General features: G+C 42.2%; 1 protein-coding gene and 1 long non-coding RNA gene across 2 annotated transcripts in view; one reads left to right on the forward strand and one right to left on the reverse strand.

Moving 5' to 3' along the window:
- The window catches only part of RGS6 (regulator of G protein signaling 6), a 194,793-nt gene that overhangs the window by 121,993 nt on the left and 47,783 nt on the right, over positions 1-25,017 (reverse strand).
- LOC117045452 lies at positions 18,803-23,408 on the forward strand. The gene is made up of 4 exons (XR_004426429.1): positions 18,803-18,853; positions 18,992-19,101; positions 19,304-19,338; positions 23,347-23,408. It is a non-coding gene; the product is annotated as an uncharacterized LOC117045452 (long non-coding RNA).

The following is a 25,017-nucleotide window of genomic DNA, read 5'->3' on the forward strand; positions in this document are numbered from 1 at the left end:
TCATGTTTTCGAGCTTAGGCAAAAATGAGACAAAAGTCCCTTGGCATTTTGAAGGCTGGCTTGACATACCTCAGTTTAAATTTAGGTAATATAATTTGGCAGCACAGGCCAGGAAAGAGGTTATAAAGTTGAGCCAGCATACTTCCAGGGAAAAGTAGGTGCGTATTCCAACTTTGCCACCCACAAAGATTTTGAAACTGGAGGTAAACAAGAACTGACTACAACCATAAGGTTTATCTGTCAGCAACAATCTACTCAAGGTCCTTTGAATCTGCACCAGTTTCTCCATTACAGTTGGTTCATGTCTGCATGGATACCAGTTTGTTGCATGAAATACACCATTGTGTTTTATCTCTTCCCTTATTCTTTTCTGAGACCAATCACCCAAAGGGCTGTATGGAATGGAATGTTTTCATAACAGCGTTCTTTCCACACCAGTGAAAGGCACCAGCTCCTTCAGATCTCTGTATGGCATTTCCTCTCCCTTTTCACATTTATTTTCAAATTGTTGTTGCTAGGATTCATATCCCTGCCTTCCTCTCAAAGGAGCCCAGTACGGCAACACAAAAACAATAAAAACATCTAAAAGCAATTCCAATACGTATGATACAGACTGGGAAAGGTCTCAGTCTAAAAGGCTTGCTGAAAAAGGAATTATCTTTAACAGGTGCTGAAAAGGCAACCATGGTGGTGCCTAATATTTAACTAAGTTGGATTCCACACCTGAACCCAAATATTGAAACAAAATATATTCGTTGAAAGGTGCTTGAGAATTTTCTCGTGAAAACCAGAAAGCTTCCTCTAAAGCACTAACTTTCTATATGATAGAATTGACCATTTAAAATATAATGAGATTAAATATGTTCATGAGCAGGCATAATCAATTGAACCGTGTTTATTGTTCCTTGAATTCCATGTTAGTTCCCTGAATTAACAATTGGTGTGTGTGTGTTTAAATCAGATATAAATTCCAGCTATACATGAGAGGCTACAAACTAAACCTACTCTACAAATTGCCAGGGTGTGCAAAAGCTTCATGCATACTCTACCTTTAAAGCACATTCAAAGCACATTTTTCACCTCAAAGAATCCTGGACTCTGTAGCCTGTTAGGAAACAACAGCAGCAGCAATGTTATTATTTATATCCCAGCCACTCTGGGTGGCTTCCAATACATATAAAAACATAATATAACATCAAACATTAAAACTTCCTGGTACAGGGCTGCCTTCAGATGTATTCTCAAAGTTGTGTCTTCCTGACAAGTGATGAGAGGACATTCCACAGAGAGGGTGCCACTACCGAGAAGGCCCTCTGCCTGGTTCCCTGTAACTTCGCTTCTTGCAGTGAGGAAACTGCCAGAAGGCCCTAGGAGCTGGACCTCAGTGTCCAGGCAGAACGATGGAGGTGGAGACGCCCCTTGAGGTATATTGAGCCGGGCCGTTTAGGGCTTTCAATATCAGCACCAACACTTTGAATGGTGCTCAGAAAGGTGCAGTGTATACCGGTACTCAGCCAAAAACCAACAATGATTCAGGGTGATTGTGAATGGGGAGAGCTGATATTGAAGTGAACGGCTTTTGCACCAGGCTGTGGTGAAACAAAAAAACCACAAGGCTGAAGTCTGTCCAGCCCAGCACCAGAACAACCATGCCTTAACGAAGTGGTTCTCATGAACAGTGGTTTTAGGATATGCACTTGCAACTTTACTTTTTCACCAGACCCACTGGACCTTACTTGGAATGTAGGATGCTGTTAGGAAAATGGTATAAAGGTACTCATGAGGTAGGCAACTGTAACAGGTCAGTGGTGGGCTTTCGTCATTCTGGCAGGACCCCATTTTGTATAAAGATCCCTCCCCAGAGAATTACGACAGTCTGTCAGCAGATAGGATGTACTGTATATCCTGGCACACCCAGGACAGATGCAGATTGTAAGAAAATCCTGTGAAATATCCTCAAAACCCAGGGATAGCTTTAGTAACCCTGCTGTCTAACACATGGAGAATATCCTAGTAAAATATTCTGAAGAATTGCCTTTTCAAACCAAGGAAGCCAAGCGTCAACATATAAAGAATTTTATCAGGGAAAAGGGAAAGGAAAGGGGAAGGCAAGAATCGCACAGAGAGACTTACAAAAAAAAATCAATAAAGTCAATCTAACTTAACAAGCTATGTGTTACCTGATTGAGCACAGTCTTAGGTTTCAAAGCATCTGCAAAGGAGAGCTTCTGAGAGAGGGCACCTTTGGATTTCTAATTAGATGTAGGAAGAAGAAGACTGATATCCTATTTTTGTGGGAATCTGAATCCTATAAAAACCAGCTTCCTGACTAAGGCAGAAGGTGGCAGATCCACACTATACGTTTAAAGAACATGACTCCCTCCAAGGAATTCAGGGAACTATAATGTAAGGGCATTGGAAATAGCTCTTTGAGGGGGAAACTAGAGTTCCCAGGATGCTTTGGGGGAAGTCATGTACTGTACTATAAATGTTTAGTGCATATCTGCCCAGAGTGTTGCTTTGTTCAATTGGGGGGGGGGGAATCTCCATTTCTGATCCCACTGACCCATTAGATACCAGTAATTATTTAGAAATCAGATCTACCTCCCTAATGACTCTGACCTTACATTTAAAAAGGCCTAGCAAGCGCTAACTGAATGCAGCATTGTGCAAAAGAGCTTTACTCCTGGATGTTTATTCAGAGGAAAGGCCTTGGAGAGCTGTTAATTCAGAATTCACCGGAGAGTGTGAAATCCCAGACACTGTAGGTGGCACTGTTGACTTCATTAGAATATGTACTTCAGACCTGGGCTTCATAACAATGATAAACTCTCTTCTCCAGCGTTGATAGGAAGCTAGGAAATGGATGGGAAGATGCCGGACCCAAAGCTTCAAAATAATTGTGATAGCATGCACGCCTCTGTATTTGAAAAGCCTCTTTCCCCCTCTTTAGCAGGGGGGGTGCGTGGTCCCCCCGCCATGATTTGGACATATGAGTAGGCAGGGGTCCTTCTGCATTGTACTGAGAAGTGGACAGGAAGCTTGAGCCCACTTAAGACCTGGTGGTCCAGTTCTTCACTTGATGTGGAAGCAGGATCTCTGACCATTTTTCTAGGAGGGTGCAGCCCGCATCTTTGTCATGGTTGTCTCTTCTGTGGCCTGGGGGTCTGGGAGCTGAGTGCCCCTTTATAAGCAAAATAAGCAGTGGTGCTCGTAGAGATGGTGGCAATTTAAAATGGAAGAGCAGAGGACTTATGAAATTAACTCCCCAATTCAGGAAGCAATAAGCATTAGATGCTAAGCCAAAACTTTGCCTGTTTGTTCGAACCAGGACCAGCTTGCTCCATTCCCCTACATTCCTGCCCTGCTGCTGGCTCTCTTCATTCTCAAGCATATCCTGATGAGCAGAGACTGGCAGGGCAGGCTGAAGTGGAAGGTGCAGAGTCTCATTCTTACAGATTCTGGATTCTTAGTAGCATGCTACAGAGGATCCTGGAAAGTAAGAGTTCTCAGTGATTCTCTGCTTCTCCTAGTGAGCATGTAGCCAATGGTTTCTACCTGCAGGCCCGCTACCTTTTTGGTCGCAATTGAAATGCCCCCTGTTTCTTCCTCATCTAACTCAGCAAACGGTTTATTTGAAGGCTGCTGCTGGCTGTGTTTGGACTGCACAGGGAATTGAGGAAAGCTGTGGAGCTTGTGGCTACAAATGTCACTTGATAACCTTCTAAACCAGTGAGACAAGGAAACTCTGACAGCAGAAGCACTGGGGATTCTTGCTTGCACAATACTTGGCGCAGCATGTGTGCGAGAGAGAAAGGGGGTGTGGGGAATCACATCTCTGACTTCACAACGTGTTGATTTGTGCTTTCCGTGCATGGCTATTTGGGGTTTATTATTGGTGCACAACACTGTGGGTGGTGGCAGTGTCGGTCAGCATTGTTGTGCGAGTGGCTGTCGGTGTTGCTACATAATGCTATTTCTACCAACATTGTTTTGCTTTCCACTTTGCATACATAGGGTGGTGACTAAGATATGGCATTGGCCCATAAATTCACATGGGCTACCTGGTGGTGCCGCATCAAGAGCTGATGGTTCCAGCTTTTACTGCAAGCTGTTACCTAATTTGCTTGTATTACTCTTTTGTACACCCCATTAAATTATCAAATAGAAGGCAACTCCCACTTCTTCCCACTATGATTTTTCATCAGAGAAGGTGCCTCCTCATTAGAGCCTGGCAAAAACAAAAAACAGATTGGATTAAACTAATTTAACATGAATGCACTAGGGAAGTGGCCAGTTTGAGATTTTTCTTCAGTTGAGCTTGTTAATTGTAGGCTGGCTGAATACAAATAAAGAGATGAAGAATTGCAAGAGGCAGTTGATTGGTTATTCTTGGCTGCCAGCAAATTATTCAAGGAGCAATTGGAGGAAAGCCCATTCTCGTTAGCTTACTTTAACTCTTACGATAAAGGATTACTGGCATAGAGCAAGATATGGATGAGAAGAACCACAATTGGAGGCATGTATTATCTAAATAAAGCTGAAATTCTCCAAAGATTCTAATCTTTAAGAAAGGGAGAAATCACACAGCCTTATTGAGGATGAATGAAATTACAGTCATTCAGATTTCTTGTACATGTTAATTGCTGATTACAAAGGAATTAAAAACACGTTGCGTAAAATGCATAAATTTACTTTTAATCCCTTTTGTCAGGACCTTTAAAAACACCAAAATATTAAGGTCGTTTTTTTGTTTTTTTTAAGGTGTACAATGACTAGGCAATCTGTAAAAAATGCTGTTTTGGAAACATTTAAATTTGCTTTAGAGACAAACATTGAACTATGACCTGCTCCTACAAAACATCTTTTCATTGGGATAATTGTAGCATATGTGAGTTTCAGGGGAGTTTTATAAATTATACTACAATTGTGGAATCTGTCTGTAGATGGCATCCTCTTTTGTTCTTCTGGACATTTTAATGTAGGCACTGAGGGTAGAGAATAAATTGAGTAAAGATGGGGCTTACAGCAGCAGACACAGTACACAAGACATTTCTCCCCCCCCCCCACATCGCTAAGCTCCTTGAGCCTTTTATTTTGCACTATTTGTGTTGATAATAAGAGATATAAACAGTTGCAAATTTAAGGGATATTGCTTTTTTTGGCCTTGTGTGCACAAATTTCCTAAGTTAAGAACATGCTTCTGATGCTACCACAGACTAAATCTCAAGACGTTATTCTTTCCTGTGGCTAAGATTGATACACTCACAAAATAGAAATTGTGTAAATTTAAGACTATAATACACACCCCAATGTCCGGAGGGTGGTAACACAAGAATGGGCCTTTTCTGCAGTGGCTCCCCATTTGTGGAATGTTCTCCTCAAAGAGGTTTGGATGGCACCTTCATTATACATCTTTAGGCACCAGGCAAAATTGTTTCTCTTTAACCAGGCCTCTGGCTGATTAACATTCTATGTCCTTTTAAATGTGTTTTGGGGAGCGGTGTTGTTAATGGTTTTATTCATTCATTCATTCATTTATTATGCATTTTTATGCTGTGAAATGGCCCGAGATCTTCGGATGAAGGGTATTATACAAATTTAATAAATATTAACAATAATATTGTATGCATTTTCCTTCAGCTCATATAGCCAAGAGGATTATGAGATTTGCAGCACAATCCTATGCATGTGTACTTAGAAGTAAGGCCTACTGTGTCTTCCAAGGGAACTTGCACAGAGTACGGTACTCCAAAGATTAAAATGTTTAATCTTTAAGGAATACAAACTTGATGGGCATATCAGGATTGTTCCACAGAAAAACCAACACCATTCTATTTAACATCAGCCAACGGTTTAGACAACAGGAATTGGGTTATAGAACAAGTCACACTCAGGCACAAAGAATTAGGCAGTACTTTCAAGGTTCAATTGGTAACCCACCCTCAAAACATGCCTTGTTAGTTATTCCTTAAACCCTTGAGTTACACTTGACATAGAAATGCATAAGGGAGTGAACAGAAAGTAATCTACACATCTCTATCTCTATCTCTATTGCCATCTCTCCCCAGTCTAATAGCCAGTTCATCTTCACAGACAGTTGCTCTGTGAAAGAAAGGCTAGGGGAGCTCTCTGATTAGGGATCTGTAACAGAGAATTCCCAGAACTCTAACAAATCCATGATCAATGCTAGTCATCTATCATCAGCTGACTTGGACTGGCAAACCTTCCCCTTAAATACATCTGGAATGTTTTCTAGTTTACATGTATGATCATCATTCTAGTTTAAAGTTCAGAGGATAAGGGTCATCAGTACAGAGTCTTCAATGTTGTGGAACAATGGTGTGATCCATTTATTACTTGCAAATCACGCAATCTTCACATACACCCCCGTCATCTCATTGCTGCTAGCCAACAAATCTAAAATTAAACATTTTATGGCTAAATCGAAACAAAGCAAAGCTACCTGTCTGAATGCACTTGCTGAGTCATCCCCATTTGCTGTTCTCCAACAGAATGGCAAATCCCTTTCAGAAGGTTGACACAGGAATTAATTTGCCCATCACTGAATCGAAGACTTCCCCTTAGGTGAGATGTGGCAGCCATTCTATTCTGGCAACCTCCAAAACAATTTACTGAAGCATTTAGGAAGCAAAACAAACTTGCCTAATTAAAACCACAGCAGATCTTGAAATGCAATTATCCCAGTTGCAATTTGGCCAAGATATTGAAACGAACACCTTTTGCCATCAATTCTTAACATAATTATTCCCAAACAGTCTTGCTGAACTCCATACGTAGGAGCTCAGGATTGTAGCCCTAGGTGCTAACCACAAACCACTTAATCTGAAGCATTTCTGCTGACTTCAGATGAGTCATACCAGAAGTACAAGAGGTTGGTTTGCAGGCCATCGCTTTAATCTTCTATAAGCGACATGCATTTTTCAATAATCACTACACAAAGAGTGAAAACAATCCAAAATCCATGACTGGGCAATAACTTTGCTAGGAGCAACCAAAATATCACAAAAGCATGAAAGAGTTTTTGAATTCTCCCAAGCCCTTTCATCAGGCAAGATTGATCTGATTTCATTTATACTGCACCTTTTTATACAAGGAGCTCAAGGAGGGACACATGGTTCTCCTCCTCTTCCTTATTTAATCCCCACAACAACCCTATGAAGTGGGTTAGGAAGCAAAGGGTGGGGGAGGGGGTGCGGGAAGCAAGGGTGAGAAAAGTTGGTTTGTTGTTGACATCAAAGGATTACATTTAGTCACAGACTAAAGATGGAGAAAGATCATAACCGAGAACTACCGTAAATTCAAATAACATTTACATACCTTACTAGGTAGAGAAGATATCCTTCTTAAATTGTCGTGACCAGAACTAGACACAGTATTCCAGGTGTGGTCAGACCATGGCAGAATAGAGTGGTACTATGGTCAAAGGAAGTAATATACTTCTGTTGAAGTATAACAGCATTAGGTTGTTGTTGTTCTTTGCTGTTGCATCACACTGTTGACTTGTGTTAAGCCTGTGGTCTACTAAGCCCCCTAGATACCTTTCACATGTACTGCTGGTAAGCCAAGTGTCCCCCATCTTATATTTGTGCATCTGGTTCTTCCTGCCTAAATGCAGAACTTTACATAATTTGTCCCTGTTGAAATTTGTTTTGATAGTTTGAGCCCAGTTGTCACTGTTTTCCAGGATGATGAGCACTCTTTGGGTTGGGCCAGTCAACCAGCTACAAATCCACCTAACAGTTACCTTGTCAAGCCCACAGCATTCCTCTGATCCACCAGGCTTGTAACTCTATCAAAAAAAATGTTGGATTCAAAAGTATTTCTTCACATAGCGCAAAGTTAAACTATGGAATTCATTCCCAAAAAGGGAACTGATGACCACCAACTTGGATGGCTTTAAAGGAGAATTACACAAATTCATGGAAAAGACTACCAATGGCTATTAACACTGATGCTATGTTCTACCTCCACTGTCAGAGGTAGTATGCCTCTGAACACCTTCAGCTGCTGGAAGCTGTAGGAGGGGAGAGTGCTCTTGTGCTTGGCTCCTGCTTGTGGGCTTCCTCACGGGCATCTGGTTGGCCACTGTGAGACCATGATGTTTGGCTAGATGGGTCACTGGCCTGATGCACCAGGCTTGCATTATGTTCTTATGTTGTCCTATCCACCATGACCAATGGACAGGAATGATAGGAATTGTAGCCCAAAAATATCTGAGGGGCACCATGTTCACTACTATGTTCACCATAGTGTTTCTAAAAGCCATTTAGCTCACGTATACAAACAGCAGTGCAGAATTCATCTCAGCATATGTTTGAAAGCTGCCAGGATGAGCTTCTCTGTCTTCTGTCACGTGGAAAATGGGAGAAGCTTATTTTCTCCTGCTCTGGAGGGTAGGACTCAAACCAATGATTCTATGATTCAATGGCTTCCAAGTAAATAACAGGAAGAACTTTCTGGCAGTAAGAGTTGTTAGACAGTGGAATGGTCTCCCTCTCCTTCCTTGAAGGCCATCTGTCATGGATGTTTTAGCTGTGTTCCTTACATGAGGTTAAGGAGGGCGGTTGAATAAGGCGTTGGGGTTATTTTGTGTTGATGGCACTGAAAGCGGCGGTAGGTGGTTGCTGCCTCTAAAATACAACTCTACAACTTTGTCTGTCTCAAAAAGGTGGGAGTTCCTGCTTCCAACTCTATTCTATTAACTGCTGGAGGGCCACCACCTTGTTCTGCACGCTTAGAAGCTCACCTTGGATGCGATTTCTTACATAAATAAGAAATCGCATCTAAGGTGAGCTTCTAAGCTTCTTGCTGAAATTAGCTTTCTTCTTCTTCGTTCTTGCTGAAATTAGCTTTCTTCTTCTTTTTTTGGGAACATTTGCCTTTTCCAACTCTATTCTATTAACTGCTGGAGGGCCACCACCTTGTTCTGCACGCTTAGAAGCTCACCTGAGATGCGATTTCTTACATAAATAAATTGTGTAAAAATGCAGAAGAGGTGAGAACCAATCAAAAGATATGGTGCTGAACAAAACAGGGTGGGTGGAAGATAGTGTTTATGCCTGTGAAGTTCATAAACATAAATAAGCAGTGTTCGTGTCTGTATTTTTAGGGCCGTCTTCTTGTATTACTTCAAGCTGTTTTGATTAAGCAGTAAAACAAAGAGAAACAGTGGAATACAAAGCAAGAGAGTATAAACGAAGCTGAAAACAGATTGTCATTGCAAGGCTTCAGATCAGTCTCATAAATAAGCCCCACAGGAATAGAGGATGCTGCATTAAACTGAGGCAGATTATTGATCTACCCAGCTCAGTATTGTCTACACTGACTGACAGCAGCTCCCTAGGGTTTCAGGCAGGGTTCTCCCCAAACCGTAGCTAGAGATGCTGAGGATTTAACCTGGGACCTTCTGCATGTAAAGCAGATGATCTATTGCTGAGATACAGCGTTCCCTGCTAAAGTTACTAGCTTGTATAAAACGCTTACAGTACTGTATATGCCTGCTGGTGGGCTGACAGAAGAGAGATGGAGACCTGCATTTCTATGTTGAATGTGGAGGAGGGGGCTTCCTCTAGGGGACCACTCAGATTCTCTACTGGGCACAGGGGAGGGATGGAGCACTGCACCCCTACTCTGCCAGTCTGCACATTTGCCTGCATGGAGTTTCTGGCAGCTAAAAGCTACCAGGCTAGTGCTTAAATAAAAGACTGATAAAATACACACACTCAGGTTTGTTTTATTACAGGGCAATCTTTAAGAATTTGATAGCAAACTGTCAAACAAGTCCAGCTGCCTGTTCAGGTTCAGATAGCCCCATTTGTACTTCTCCTGTAACTTACAAAGGCACATGCTCCATGTTTCCATAGACATGAATTTTGCATACAGTCAGACTGCATAATGGGTTCCATAGTCTTCTGTAGTTCTTTCAGCATTTACATTACCGCACATAGTGCAACTGTGCATACTGTCCAAATGCACAAAAATCGCAAGGAGAATAACCCACTTTAATCTTTCACACAAGGGAAATGACTCTATAAAAGCTGCTTGGGACGTTCTACCACTCAGGGAAGGAAGAAGTATAAAACAACGTGAAGCATACTCCTTTTGACAAATCTTATGCAGAATGAGATGAGTTTACAAAAAGACTGATTTCCTATGTCATGAAAGCACGAGCCCTTCTGTTCGCAAAGATCTGGGTAAGGAAAAGGCAAATGTTGCAAAAAAAGAAGAAGAAGAAAGCTAATTTCAGCAAGAACTTGCGAGACAAACAGCCTGCGTCTGTAGTATGCTTAAGAATTAAAAGCTCCCATGGATTCAAGGTACCATCTACAAGGGCAAAGCACCCTTCAGAGTTGAGGGTTTTTCAGTCAGATTATTTTCAAGATGTCCCATGGCAAACATATGCTGTGGGCCCTGGAAGCTTCCTGAGCTATGTGGTGGTGCCAGGGCTCTACAGAGTCCACTGAGTCTCTGCAGAAAAGAGAAGGTCTGTAGCCCAATGGTAAAACATATTCCTTGCATACAGAAGGTCCCAAGGTCCCCAGCATCTCCAGATAGGGCATTTGAAATCCTAGAGAGCCACTGCCCATCAGTGTGGAGAATAATAAGCTCTATTAGCCAACGGTTTGAATATAAGGCAGTTACGCGCATTCCCAGAATTCACTGCTCCAGCAATACCTGCAATCAGGCTTCACTGATCAGAGGAGGTCTGCCTACAGTTTGGGGAGCTTTCTAGATCTCCAGGAGAGAGGCTCTCTCTCCCAAATCCCTGCACAAGCTGAACTTGGCCTACATTGGCTCATTTGAACACACTTGAACACTTGCTCTTCCAGTCATATTGGAAAATGGTGCCATGGCCGCAGCCATGAGGCGAGAGGAGGGTAAGCTAGCTGAGTCTGGGGATGTTGTACCACTGGCTGAGAAACTGAGCTGGGCTGCTTAAGCTAGTGATAAAGGGCATACAGAACATGAGCCTCACATTTTCCTGAGCTCAGTTTGAGGAGTCGAGTCCCTTCCATGCTACCATGCGTGTCCAATGAAAGACGGAGCATGCCAGGTAAGGGCTACAGAAAAAAAGGAGAATTGCTCAGCCTCAGGGCTCTCCCTTTAAGAATTCACATACTTCTAGCAGCGGGGTGGAGTTGTAGGCAGGGCTGGACAGGATGAAGAAACTCATAAGCCCTCAGTCCACCTCCTGCCGCTTGTCAAAGTGAGCTGCTTATTAGGAGCTTTATATTGTTTTGTTTTGTAGGCGTCTATTGCAAAAGGGTCTAAATAATGGGCGAATCACAGATGGCCAAAATAGAAGCATGGAGGAAAGAAGTCTTGGCTAAGTTGTTTGGAGACAAGGCTATCTCAATCGAAGCTCTGCTTACAGGTGAGGAAACTGGAATTGGGTATCTGTGGAGGATGAAGCCAAAGCCTCTTCAGTTCAGTGGAAGGCAGCCAATCACAGAGAGAAGGCAAAGCATTTTAACAGATTCCCAAATCTAATTGGCATCACTTAGGCTAAGTACAACAAAGCAAAGAGGAAGGCTGTTTGCCAGAGAATTACGTGAAGATATGTGTGAGGGGAAGAAAAGTGGGGAAAGCGTGCTTCCAATTTTAATTCTGGGGGTGGGTGGCATATACTTCAAGTATCTGAAGTCTGTGAAAATGTTCAGAGTTGTTAAAACAAAAAGAAATTGTGAAGAGCTCCAGAAGGACCTCTCCAAACTGAGTAAATGGGTGGCAAAATGCAAATGCAATTCAGTGTAAACCAACATAAAGTGATGCATATCAGGCAAAAATATACTTTCACGTATACACTCATGGGGTCTGAAATGGATTGACCAGTGATTGACCAGGAATGAGACCTTGGGGTCATAGTAGAAAGCCTGATCAAAATGGTAACCCAGTGTTCTTAAATATTACCCATTCTGTGCATTGCCTTCCCAAAGGAGCAAGTGGTCCTTTTGAAGGCATTGGGTTAACTTTTTTGGAGCGGAGATGAGATGTTACAATGAGGTTGCATTTGCACCACACCCATTAAATCTCCTCTCTGGTCAAATCACAACTTTTCCCAACCTTCATTCAAAGTTGTCCCACGTGCATTCACAGTTAGGTCCTGATCCTCTACCACATGGGTAGGCAAACTAAAGCTCGGGGGCCGGATCCAGCCCAATCACCTTCTAAATCCGGCTCACGGACGATCTGGGAATCAGCATGTTTTTACATGAGTAGAATGTGTGCTTTTTAAAATGCATCTCTGGGTTATTTGTAGGGCATAGGAATTCATTCATTTCCCCCCCTCCAAATATAGTCTGGCTCCCCATAAGGTCTGAGGGACAGTGGACCGCCCCACGGTTGAAAAAGTTTGCTGACCCCTGCTCTACCATGTGAGCTTGCAGTACATATTCCCCTTTGTTAGGGTATTTTGCCTGTCTCGAATGGAGAAAGCTTGAAATATTCTTTCATTATTTGTACAATGACCTGGAAGTCCAAATTAGCAACACAGTGACATTGTGATTAGATGCACCAATAAACTATAATCATTATGTGAATGAGCCCAGGTGAGCCTTGGGCTTGCATGCTTCTCCTCAAGGCAGGCCCACACATGAGGCAAGTTGAGGTAAGGGGGCAGGATCCAGGATCAACAGAGGCAGCAGATCCAGCCTCCATGGAGTGCATTGCCTCCTGCGCCCCACTCCTTAGAGCCACTTCCTCAACATCTGTCCCACATGCTGCCTCTACAGTGGCCTCTTGGCGAATAGAAGGTGCTGCTGGTCTTCTCCCACCCTCGTTCCCAGTGTAAATTTTTTATTCCTCACTTGTTCCCGAAGGAGAACTTCACTCACCCCTTCTTCCCTGGCCAGGAGGGGGTGCCATTTTGTGGTGCACCTCAGGTGCCAAAGTATCTTGGGCCGGCCCTTCTCTTCCTCCTCCTCTGGTATAGCTGTGATCAAAGCTTTCGCTTCCATTTCTACTAAACGCAGCTTAGCATGATAGTCTGGACCTGGACAAACTGTCTACTGAAGTTTTAACTATGGTGTGCTGAAACAAATCAACTTCCAGCTATGGTTTGTAAGGCTAGCTAGTTTCAGCAAATCTTAGTTAAAATGAACCACTTGTATTCAGACATAATACTAAATGGTGCTTAATTAAGAATAGAAGCAAATCTCCTCTTCATGGCTGCATCTGGGTGGATATAGGAAGTGCATGAGCCCATTTGCCACAATTTGTCCTTATGTCTGAATGCATCCAATGCACCTAGAGAGGATGTTGTTTTTAACTGCAGCATTTCAAAGCACTATTAAGCAGCAGCTGGTGCAAAATACAGCTGCTGGCATCTTAGTGGGATACTGAACTTTACAAATATTATGCCAGTCTTGAAAGATCTGCACTAGCTGCCTATTAGCTAACAAACAAGGGTCAAGATTTTGCTGTCGACATTTAAAGCTCTAAGGAAACCAGGATACCGAGAAAACTGCTTCCCCTAGCACAGACCAAGCCAATCTTTAAGGCATTTTGAGCAGACAAATTTCTACCTGGTGGTAATGTGGAAATGGGCCTTCTCGGTGATTGCATCCACCGTCTGGAATGCCCTCCCTTGCGTAACTGGTGAGACAGAGGCAGTAATGACCTTTAAAAACCACTTTACAACTTCTACGTTTACCCAAGCTCTACCAGACTCTGACCCTTATTCGTTTTCATTCTCATTTTTAGGAAGTGATACTGAATGTTGTTGTATTAATTTCTTAATACAACAGCATAATTATTTAAAATAAACAGCATAATTTTAAAAACAAAACAAATAAAAACCTCTGATGCTCAAACTACACATGGATTTTGGGTCTGGTTTTGCTTTTAGGGAACCACAGACTTTGGCGTCTCCATAGCCTGCTCTACTGCTGAAGGGTAAGGTGCTTCTGAACAGATCAATATACTGATTCCATAGCACCACTCCCTCAAAAAGCATTTTTTAAAAATAGCATTCAGCAAAGGACAAACATTCAGCTATTCAGTGCTACCAGCTAGAACAACAGATAAGTGACAGTTTTTTAAAAAAACACCACATTTTTTAAAGCAAAGTCAAGGATTCTCTACAGAGATTAACCTTGATGGTAAATTAAAACTATTAGTATCATCATCATCATCATGATGCAGAGGGAGGGCTGCCAAACTCCCAATATAATTTCATTCTTTGAAACGTCCTAAATATGCCATCTTACCAAACATGAAACGAAGACTACAGTCCCTGCTAACTTTAGCACAGATGATGCAGCTGAATTATCACTTTAAAAAAAGGTTCCTGGTTTAGTACCCAATTATAAATTTCTGTTTTCCACTTTTTGAAATGGATTATGTGGACACTATTGCCATTACTTTAAGTTGTATTCAACTCACTTTTACTCAAGAGTAGACCCACTGAAATTAATGGTTGTAACCAGGGCTTCTCCCCACCCCCAAAAGCTGGAACTTTGGTTGTCATTCTGCAAGTGCTTCCACCCTAGAATTCCTGAAATCAGTTCTAGTGCCTGGATATCCCAAGATCAATGGCTGTTTCTCTTCTGATTTCCAAAATGCATGTGTTTATTATTCCACGTAAATGAAAATCTTTCCGTTTCCCCCCCCCCCTTACTATTGCTATGTTACCAAAACACACTGTCATATCAGTAGTTCTACTGACACGCAGTACTAGTATTTTGGTACAGGGGGAAAAACAGGCTAGATGGCAGAAATACGTTCAAAATGTAAGGATCTTCACAATACATTTTCACTTTTCTGACTTAAAGCAATTAGAGGTTCAAAGATGCACAGCTATCTGCTAGGTGCATTTCTACTCATTAGCTGATTCTACGTAATGAAGTGCTAATTAGAGAAAGTGCTCTCTCCATTTCCCTCTCCCGTTAATAGTCTCAGTGTGGCCTTTATGGACAATTTCCTTTCCAGTTATTGAAAGCAGATGGTCAGTTGACACTGTGACATTTCTGTGGGCATGCTGGGAGAAAGAAATTAAAGATTAGAGGGGATTTTGGTAAACTTAGTATGCAAAACTTTATAAGTAAGCTGTGGGTCCTATCTTACTGATACTCCTCAATGGGGAAAAAACATTTCCGTGGGCTGACAATGCATAATCATTATGAATGAATGGAACTTGTCCCTTCATTTTGGTGAATATTTCATGCAACTCACATGAAGATGGTAATATCAGTGTTATGTACAATAACAGATATGCATTATGCATACATCTTCAAATAACTGTTGCACATAGCACATATATTATCATCTTCATTCTAGTTTAATTGTGTTTTCCTAACCAGCACAACAAATCAGAAACCCGGCTGCACATCATGTATGCGAACAATACAACAGCACATGACCTTGCACACTGCCACATACTCCTGCAAATTTGATGACAATATTGCAAATCTTTTGACTTATCAGTTACCAGCAACAAGATTGAATATCTTCATTTTTTACAGATGAACATCCATACAGTTGTTTTGAATACAAGTGATACCTTGAGTAGACTCGATTCATCTTTGGTTTTCTGTAAGTACCGGTACTTGACTTTGCAGGGTGGATTATGCATCCCCATAGAAATTAAGGACTAACACGCTCTCTACATTGACATAAGCAAAAGTATTTTTTTAATGTCTGTGGATGCCCTCTCTGCTCTTCAGTTCTAGACGTCCACTTGGAAGGAGATGTGGGAATTCTTACACAGAAGGATGTGGTAAGTGATGTGCTATTGGTGCCAAATCACTGGGAAGAGAAAGATAAGCCCTGTGGACTGATCCTGTCCCCTCCTCATGACACACATTCTCAACTGTTGAGGAACTCTGTGTCAGGTTCATGTGGGCCACACTCCCTGGTTGTGTGTCCTATTGTGAACTTTTTAGGACAACTGAATTTCCCCTAGGCCCTGAGAAATGTAACATTAACAACAACAACAACAACCAAAGTTTGTTCTTGAATTACCACTCATGGTCTGTCTAAGACAAACCACAAAGCTGTGTTTGCTTGGAATGAACACTAAGCCAAGCAGTGACTTAGCTCTCAGTAGCATCAGTGACTGGGGACAGGAGGAATGGAGGAGGAGGAAGAGGAAGACATTATAAATTTACGACAGGGGTATGAGGGAGGCCGTAGCTCAGAGGCGGATGAGGGGCAAAGTTGGGAAATAATAGGAGAGCCAGAGAAACACCCAGCTGACATGTTGTCATTAGAGAGCATTCCAGACCCTCCATCTCCCAGAACCCGGCGAGCCTTAAAAGTAGGAGAGCAAAGAGCTCAAAGACAGAGGGCACTTAGCAGCACCTGTAGAAGAAACGATGAGAATGAGGAATGAAGAAGTGGGAGAGACGGGGTGGGGTGGAGATTCACTCGGGACAACACCATTATCCAAGAGGCTGGGTTCTATAGCCTCTCTCTGTAAGACTGAAATAAAGAAGGACAGTAAGAAACTTTTCCTTGTCTTTATAACTTTCATGGGCAACCAGCCGGGAGCCACTTACAGCATCCTGACAAGTAGCATGGCAGTCACAGTAGTGAAGCAGACACTATTTTCTAAATGTCCACCAGTATGCTTCGTTGTTTACCATAGTTTGGCTTAGCATTCTGTGTGATGCTTCTGATGTCAAAAGCATAAGGGGCATATTATATTTGACAGGCATAGATATCCCCCTGTGAGAGATTCCTGTGCTTCTATTGCGTCCATTGAAGTAAACTGTATAAATGCTTTAGGCACAATAACAGCTTCCACATCAACCTGTGCTCAGTGAGTCTCAATATCCGTTTTATACACAACATTGGTATGAGGCTCACTTGCAGGCGTGACCCCATTTCTGAGAAACTGTACGTTGTGATTTGACCCTTAGCTGAGAAGAATGACAGGCTGGAGACAGAGTGCAACGGAGCTGAGACACCAACAAACTACAGAAAGCTGCTGAAGTAACAGTGTCAGAGAGGCCTTGTTAATCCTGGAAAACTATGAAAGGAAAACAGAACCGAATGCCAGAAAACTTCTTGGCATCTCTGCAAGACCTCTTTATATACAAAGAACATATGGGCAGAGTTCAAGCTGTTGATTGATAGCTACTGCACTTTTAAAATATGTTTAATTTTGCTGTTCTTATATTTTAAAGAAAAAGTGTAATCTTTCACTAATTGGCATCTAGTTCAGCTTTGTAGCTTAAAGACTGTATGTGAAAACAGATGAATATCAAAAGGCAGTGCTTAATAAGTTTTAATATGCTCTTGGTTGTTTTTAAATATTTTTAGATTTCTTAACTTTTAAAAAATGTTGTAAATATGTTATTTTAGTTTTAACTGTACTGTTTTACTACTTTGTTGGTGGCCACCCTGGGCTCCTTTGGGAGGAAAAGTGGGACAGAAGTTTATTATCGTCATCAGTCAACAGACTCCATCGCTATATGAGCCGGGCCATAATGAACAGTTGATTTCTAAAGATGTGAGGGTTGTTTTATTGACCTCTCAGTTCTAGAAGAGGATGAAGTTTGGGCCCACAAATGAAAGAAACCAGGGTGCGAGTGGTTGCATTAATCCTTTTCTAAGCTACTGAATTTGGCAGTTGAGAATAAATCCACGTGACTAATTGATATTCATTGGCTAGAAAAGCCTCACTGGTGTTGAAACATGATTTGAGCTAACTTCATAAATTACATTGTCTGTTCTACTTAATCTTGTGTCACGAGAGAGCATGTTTTATAGCCAGTGTGGTGTAGTGGTTAAGAGCGGTAGACTCGTAATCTGGGGAACCGGGTTCGTGTCTCCGCTCCTCCACATGCAGCTGCTGGGTGACCTTGGGCTAGTCACACTTCTCTGAAGTCTCTCAGCCCCACTCACCTCACAGAGTGTTTGTTGTGGGGGAGGAAGGGAAAGGAGAATGTTAGCCGCTTTGAGACTCTTTTGGGTAGTGATAAAGCGGGATATCAAATCCAAACTCTTCTTCTTCTTCTTCTACTAGCTGGCCCGCCACGCGTCGCTGTGGCTATGTGTGTGAAATTAGGAAGAAAGGATTAAGGTAGTTGATGTTTTTTGTTTTTCCATTGTTTGTTAAGATACAGAGATTTTCTGCTTTTCCAACTCTCCAACATGCAACATACAGCTGTCCATGTGAGAAGCAATTTGTCTGTAGGTCCAATCCGCAGACAGGCTGCCTTTTCTTGCAGCGGTGGTGGTTGCGGCGTGTGTGGCGGGGTTTGGCAAGAATGTTGAGGTTCGGCCTGTAGGAGGAGGAGACGTTGGTGGGGGTGACGGCGGAGTTCGGCAGGGGGAAGCTTTTGTAGCTGCAGTACCAGTATAGCCGTCGCTAGAGGGCGGTGCTTCGTTACCTCTCCTGTTGGTTCTTTTCCCAGCATGCCCGGCAGGGTCTGCTGGCTGAGTTTTGAGGTCCAAAAAGGGTTGTTGTTGTTTTTTACCTTGCGTAGGTGTGACATTTGTATACCCCATGTAGCTAGGAACACTCCCATAGTGGCATGTGGCGTTGTGTCCAAGTTTCATCACTGTCACTCAAACGGTTTCGGTGAAAAGTGGAAACCAACGGACATGGACAGTTTACATTTTTATATATATAGATGAGTTTCCTCAGGATTAAATATTGCTGCTTTAAAAACAATTCCTTGCAACAAAGTGAGATAATCACTGGTCAGGAGCAAGTAAAAGGAACCACTGAGAGTAAGTCAAGTCCTGTGTTGTTGTTTTTTAAAAAAATGGGCAGTTAGCCATTTTTTCTTTGTAGTTCTGACCTCGCCTATATTCTACTAGATAAGGGTGCATAATTTAGGCTTGCCTGTAGTAGAATAACACAGTATTATGGTTTAACATGGTGAGCACTGTGTGTTCAAATTTCAAACTAATTCTTCCAATCTGTTTAGTGGAACAATTTCCTGTTGATTTCATCTGTTACTTTCTATTGTATTAAAAACTTTTCCTTTTCTTTGTTCTACCTTTCACTTTAATTAAGTGCTCCTTTCTTCTGAATTGCAAGTTTTCACTTGTTTGATTGACTTAGTTCTTGACAGCAAATGTTCCTGCCTTGAGAAACAGATTTACACTTGGCCGAAAGAAGAAATGGTGAGTGGGATGTTTTCACAGCTACCAAAAGTTGTCATGTAGGAGGCTGGTAGTTTTTCTGATGAGAAGGTAGAATATTTCCTAAAATATGAAAGGTAATTGGGAGAGGTCCCTTAAAGAATGGATGGGGGAGGGGTCTTCAAACGATCCAATATATGCAGAGTCACAAACCTATCACAAAATATATTGCTTATTTTGACAGTTTCCAGAAGATGCTGAATTACAAGCCTTCAACATGTAAGCTGAAATCTGAAAACTTGGTAATATTTGTCAATCAATACAAATGTTTATGGAGTTCAATTTCATGTCATGTAATGGGCAAGATTCTTCCAGTTAGTACCGTTTATTTAAAAATGTATACCCTGCTTTTTGAGGAACTTCCTTCACAAAGCAGCTTACAATCTCCAGTAACAACCAGTTCCATGTTTTCTCAGTGAAGTAAATCAATTTACCATACAGACAAAGCATGAAAAACAAAACATTCATATGGACACTTCCCCCCCCCCCCCTCAAATATTTGCTTACCTGGAGACATGACTGCAAACGCTGGATAGGGTCTTCAGACCATTTGAATATCTGGGGCCTAGACATATGAATGGTCTATAGAGGAGGTCATACTAAATAAGACTGAGAAGACCTTATCTTCAGAGTATAAGCATACAGGTGTGTATTAGTTAGCATGCAGAACTCCACTCAGCTGACACCACCAAGCCTGATTAATAGGATTTTCTTTTCTTTTCTTTTGGAAGCACAGAGATGCAAAGGATTCAAGAAATGCTGGCAATTTAGAAAAGAAACCAAATGTAGCTTTTCTACTCCAGCTCCAAACTGTTGGTACTTTGCTGACCCAATACTAAACCTTACTAAAGTCAGTACAAGCATATCTGGATATGCAACATGATAGAAGCCGTCTCTCTAGAGCAGGCATAGGCAAACTTGGCCCTCCAGATGTTTTGGAACTACAATTCCCATCATCCCTGACCACTGGTTCTGTTAGCTAGGGATGATGGGAGTTGTAGTCCCAAAACATCTGGAGGGCCAAGTTTGCCTATGCCTGCTCTAGAGTAAGTGATTTTTCTTCTCCCACCCAAATAGAGAGAGAGAAAAAACTATTTCTCTCAGAAGGGAACTTTGGGAGGCTACCTTTCCCCCCCCCACCCCACCCAAGGGGTAGTCTTGGCCCATCAGGTTTAGTGGTACTTGTAGACTTTGTTGGGGATCTGATATGAGATGCCTATGCAGTGGAAGTTGCTCCCAAAACCACCAGCAGCAGCAGCAGGTCCAAATAGTTTATTGCTGCAGAAGATAAGGCTCAGTAAAACAGTTATGGACATAAGATATATACAGCTTGTAGGCTTTTGAAGATACAGATATCTATAGATCCATACTAGAACAATGTGTCTCCATTGCTCCAAATAAACTCCAGCAATTCAAAACATAACACAGTCTCTGACTCACACTGATGAACACAATTCAGCTGACATACATTAACCAAAGATATAGTCAGGGACACTGGGCTGGCTGATCTTGCACCTGCAATTAGCACATTCATGGGGTGATTTAAGCTCATGCCCAGATTTGGTTCTGCCCATTCGGGAAGCTAGCTTTAAACCTAGCCTTTCCTGATGTTTTGTTAACTGCTGAAGGTACAAAGAGGCATGTAAGGAGACTACCACCAATAAGTGCGCTGGTGTCCCTTAACCTCCCAGTTTAACAAGACATGTTTATGGCTTGTTAACACATCAGACTGGCAAGAAGTGTGGCTGAGACAATAGGTGTGAAACTCTATCTGGGCTACACCTGCTGTTTCCTGGAATGTGAATCAGTCTGTTCTGATGGCAAACTTGGGGTCAATCTAAACTGCTAGAAAACTGGTGTATCCAACTATATCCAAAATGGAGCCTGTCCATCATACCCATAATACATCCTGAAATTTGGTGCCAAAACATTTAATACAGTTTCCCCCACATCTTTGCCTCCAAATCTCTGAGGAAGGCTAACCAGTAAACTGAGATGTGGTTATATTTATTCCATTAGTTATGAGTGTGCATGAATATGCTATTATGCTAGTAGACATGACTTTGGTGACGACTTCCAGGCCATTTGAAATGCTGGCTGTTCCTGATGGATGCTGGAGTTGAATAAGATTTGGGAGGATACCGCATTGAATCTCTCTGGTTTAGACTTTTCCTTTTTCCTTCCTCAGAGGGTCCAAAGATAGGTTGCAGCTTATAAAAACATAGAAAAACAATAAAACACCACCCATAAACCAATTCCAAAATCAGTAATCCATACAGAGAAGACACCGACAACATCACTTTAAAAAATAATAATAATTCAAAGGCCAGAGTAAAGAGATGCATTTTTAGGAACCAGTGGAAAGTGTAATAGATGGTGCCAAACACATGTCTCTGAGAAGGGAATTCCATATTCTTGGGGCTTTCCGCCACCTTCACATGAATGCAGTTAAGACACAAAGCTCTTTCTGATATGCCTTCCGTTAAAGGGGTTAACATCAGCTGTGTTTTAAAATCCAGAAACCTCTTTTCTGTTTCGAGTGCTGCCTTGGGGTGGATTGAAATTCTCAGCATTGTGCAGCTCCTGCTCCATATTCTTCTTGCACCTCTTCAGTACATGACGAGACGGCTTCTCTCTAACCTCTGTGTCACTCATGTCTCCACCTCCTTTACATGCTGCTCAGATTTCTGCCACAAGCAGTTCACAGTGAGGAAAAGCACACTTCCTAGTTATATTTGGTATACTGAAAAGCCCTACTTCTTTGCTGAAAGCCAGCCTAAATCAGGCTCCAGTTGTTCTGGAATATAATGGGTGTGAGTTGTAGTCCAAAATATCTGGAAGTCACCCCTTGGGGAAGGCAGCTCTAGACTGTGGACTCAGTGGTTTTGTTTGTTACTATGTTGTGTATTTCTGTGTTTTTATACTGCTTTGTGATCCTCGGATGATGGGTAGTATAGAAATTTAATAAATCCGAATAATATTAGCCAGGAGTAGATAAATTGCAACTGCATTTCCCCTACAGCTGTAAATGCCCCATATGATGGAGTTTTCAATATGGCAATCTTACTGCTGAGATTAGTGGTGTATGGAAGTGAGAGCTGGACCATAAAGAAGGCTGGTCGCTGAAGAATTGATGCTTTTGAATTATGGTGCAGGAGGAGACTCTTGAGAGTCCCATGGACTGCAAAAAGATCAAACTTAACCATCCTTAAAGAAATCAGCCCTGAGTGCTCACTGGAAGGGCAGATCCTGAAGTTGAGGCTCCAGTACTTTGGCCACCTCATGAGAAGAGAAGACTCCCTGGAAAAGACCCTGATGTTGGGAAAGATGGAGGGCACAAGGAGAAGGGGACGACAAAGGACGAGATGGTTGGACAGTGTTCTCGAAACTACCACATAAGTCTGACCAAACTACGGGAGGCAGTGGAAGACAGGAGTGCCTGGCATGCTCTGGTCCACGGGGTCACAAAGAGTCGGACACAACTAAATGACTAAACAACAACAACAACTGCTAAGATATATAGAAAAGTAGCTAAAAGATGAACACACTATACAGTGGTGCCCCGCTAGACGAAAATAATTCGTTCTATGAGTGTCTTTGTAGAGTGATTTTTTTGTCTAGCAAAGCGGCAATGCAGCGCGGAGGTTTTCGCGCCGGAATTTTTTTTTTTTTCGTCTTGCGAGGCAGCCCCATTGACTTTTTTGTCTTGCGGGGCAGCCTTCCGCTAGCGAATCATAGAATCATAGAGTTGGAAGAGACCACAAGGGCCATCCAGTCCAACCCCCTGCCAAGCAGGAAACACCATCAAAGCATTCCTGACAGATGGCTGTCAAGCCTCTGCTTAAAGACCTCCAAAGAAGGAGACTCCGTCTAGCGAGTTTTTCGTCTAGCGAGGCATTCGTGTAGCGGGGCACCACTGTATCTGCATCAAACCTAATTCTGAAAAGAATTGTCTTCAGCATGAGTGCTTCCACTTAACATTTTTAAAGAAAATCAGGGGAAGGTGGCAGCAATCTACATACAGAAGCAGTCAAGCACATAATAAAGGGGGGGGGAGAAACCACACACCCAAGTCTGTATCTTGGAGTGTTAAAATACATCCAAATGTGTTTATGCCAACCCTCAAAAGAAGGGCAGGAAACAATCATTTTGTAGCTTGGAGCAAACTGGAGTTATGCGTTTGCATGTATTTCATCATCGGCTTATTTAATGTCTTCTGTTTCTTAGGATGACTCTATAATTCATCAGCTGCCTTGGGAGACCTATAATAAACTGATGCTTGTCCTGCTTCCTCTGTTTTTATAACCCTATGCAGGGAATCTCTGAATTCTAATGCAAAACAGGGTACTGAAGTCTGGCTGGAAGCAGGTATTCCTATTTCTCTGTTTTGCTCCCGAACTCATAATATTTAAATGCCGTTAGGAAGCTGAACAGCCTTAATTAAAAATAAATATATCTTTAGGGTGAAGAGTCAGATCAAAGAATCAAAATACTACTACTACTACTACTACTACTACTGTTAAATTCAGATCCAACTCTGGAACATTGGTGATAAATTATCATAATAAAATCTTATTAGGCAACCGCAGCAGTCATAACTAAGTGCACAGGTAGCCTCAACAACTGAAAAGGGCAGGTAACTGCTGGTTGACATTATGTGTAATGGCAAGATAATTTCAGTGCAATTTTTAGTGAAAAGAGCAGTAAAAGAATACTGCAGCTTCCTTGATGCTACATGATTCAAATTCATGATTGGTCATAAACACTGCTTTTCTTCTCTGCAAGAAGATCAAACCTATCCATTTTTAAAGAAATCAGCCCTGAGTGCTCACTAGAAGGACAGATCCTGAAGTTGAGGCTCCAGTACTTTGGCCACCTCATGAGAAGAGAAGACTCCCTAGAAAAGACCCTGATGTTGGGAAAGATGGAGGGCACAAGGAGGGCACAAGGAGAAGGGGACGACAGAGGATGAGATGGTTGGACAGTGTTCTCGAAGCTACTAACATGAGTTTGGCCAAACTGCGAGAGGTAGTGAAGGATAGGCGTGCCTGGCGTGCTCTGGTCCATGGTGTCATGAAGAGTCGGACACGACTGAACGACTGAACAACAACAACAATACCACCCTTCATCTGAAGATCTCAGGGCCATTCACAGCCTAAAAATACAACATAAAAAACACAATACATAATGAAAATAAGAATGAAAACAAAACAAACAAATAACCCCACCTCCCACAAAGGAATCAACCAAAGGTCTGGTTGAAGATGAATGTTTTTGCCTGGCACCCAAAAGTGTATAATGAAGGCACCAGGTGAGCCTCCCTAGGTGAGCTAAAGTGACAGATGAAAATGCACATCAACTTTACACGTCTGGGCAGCAAAGTTTTCATCAGGCTCCAAAAAGAATACTGAAAAGCACCTGCCTAATGTCAAGGGGCAGAGAGTTCCAGGCTGTAGGAGCCTCATGTAGCATATGGAGTTAATGCCACGTTCTTCCAAAAGCTGCGCGTTATTTGGTATAACACTTGGGTGGTTTAGAGTGGACCATTTTCCTCCACACACAGCTGCACCTGCTGTGTGGGAAAATTCTCCTTCCTCTTTGGCAGACTGATGCAGACAGCCAAGCTGCCCTAGGAAGAGGCTGCTCCCCACAGGGGAGTTTGCATTGTCTCCCTGTCTCTGACCATCTCTGTTCTCTTGAGCCAAAGTCTTCCAAATGTGGAAATTGGAAAGACACTCAAAGCACCAAATCCCTTGACTCAGCTACTGCTAATGTGGAGAAATGGCTGTAATTTAAAAGTCTGGATCCAAAACAAGATTTTGCAATAAAACCCACAGCCCATTAATGGCCAGAATTCTTAAACGTTTGAAAACCTCTGCAAATGGCCAGTAAGTACTT

Source organism: Lacerta agilis, chromosome 1, assembly GCF_009819535.1.
Source record: "Lacerta agilis isolate rLacAgi1 chromosome 1, rLacAgi1.pri, whole genome shotgun sequence".
Taxonomy (NCBI): Eukaryota; Metazoa; Chordata; class Lepidosauria; order Squamata; family Lacertidae; genus Lacerta; species Lacerta agilis.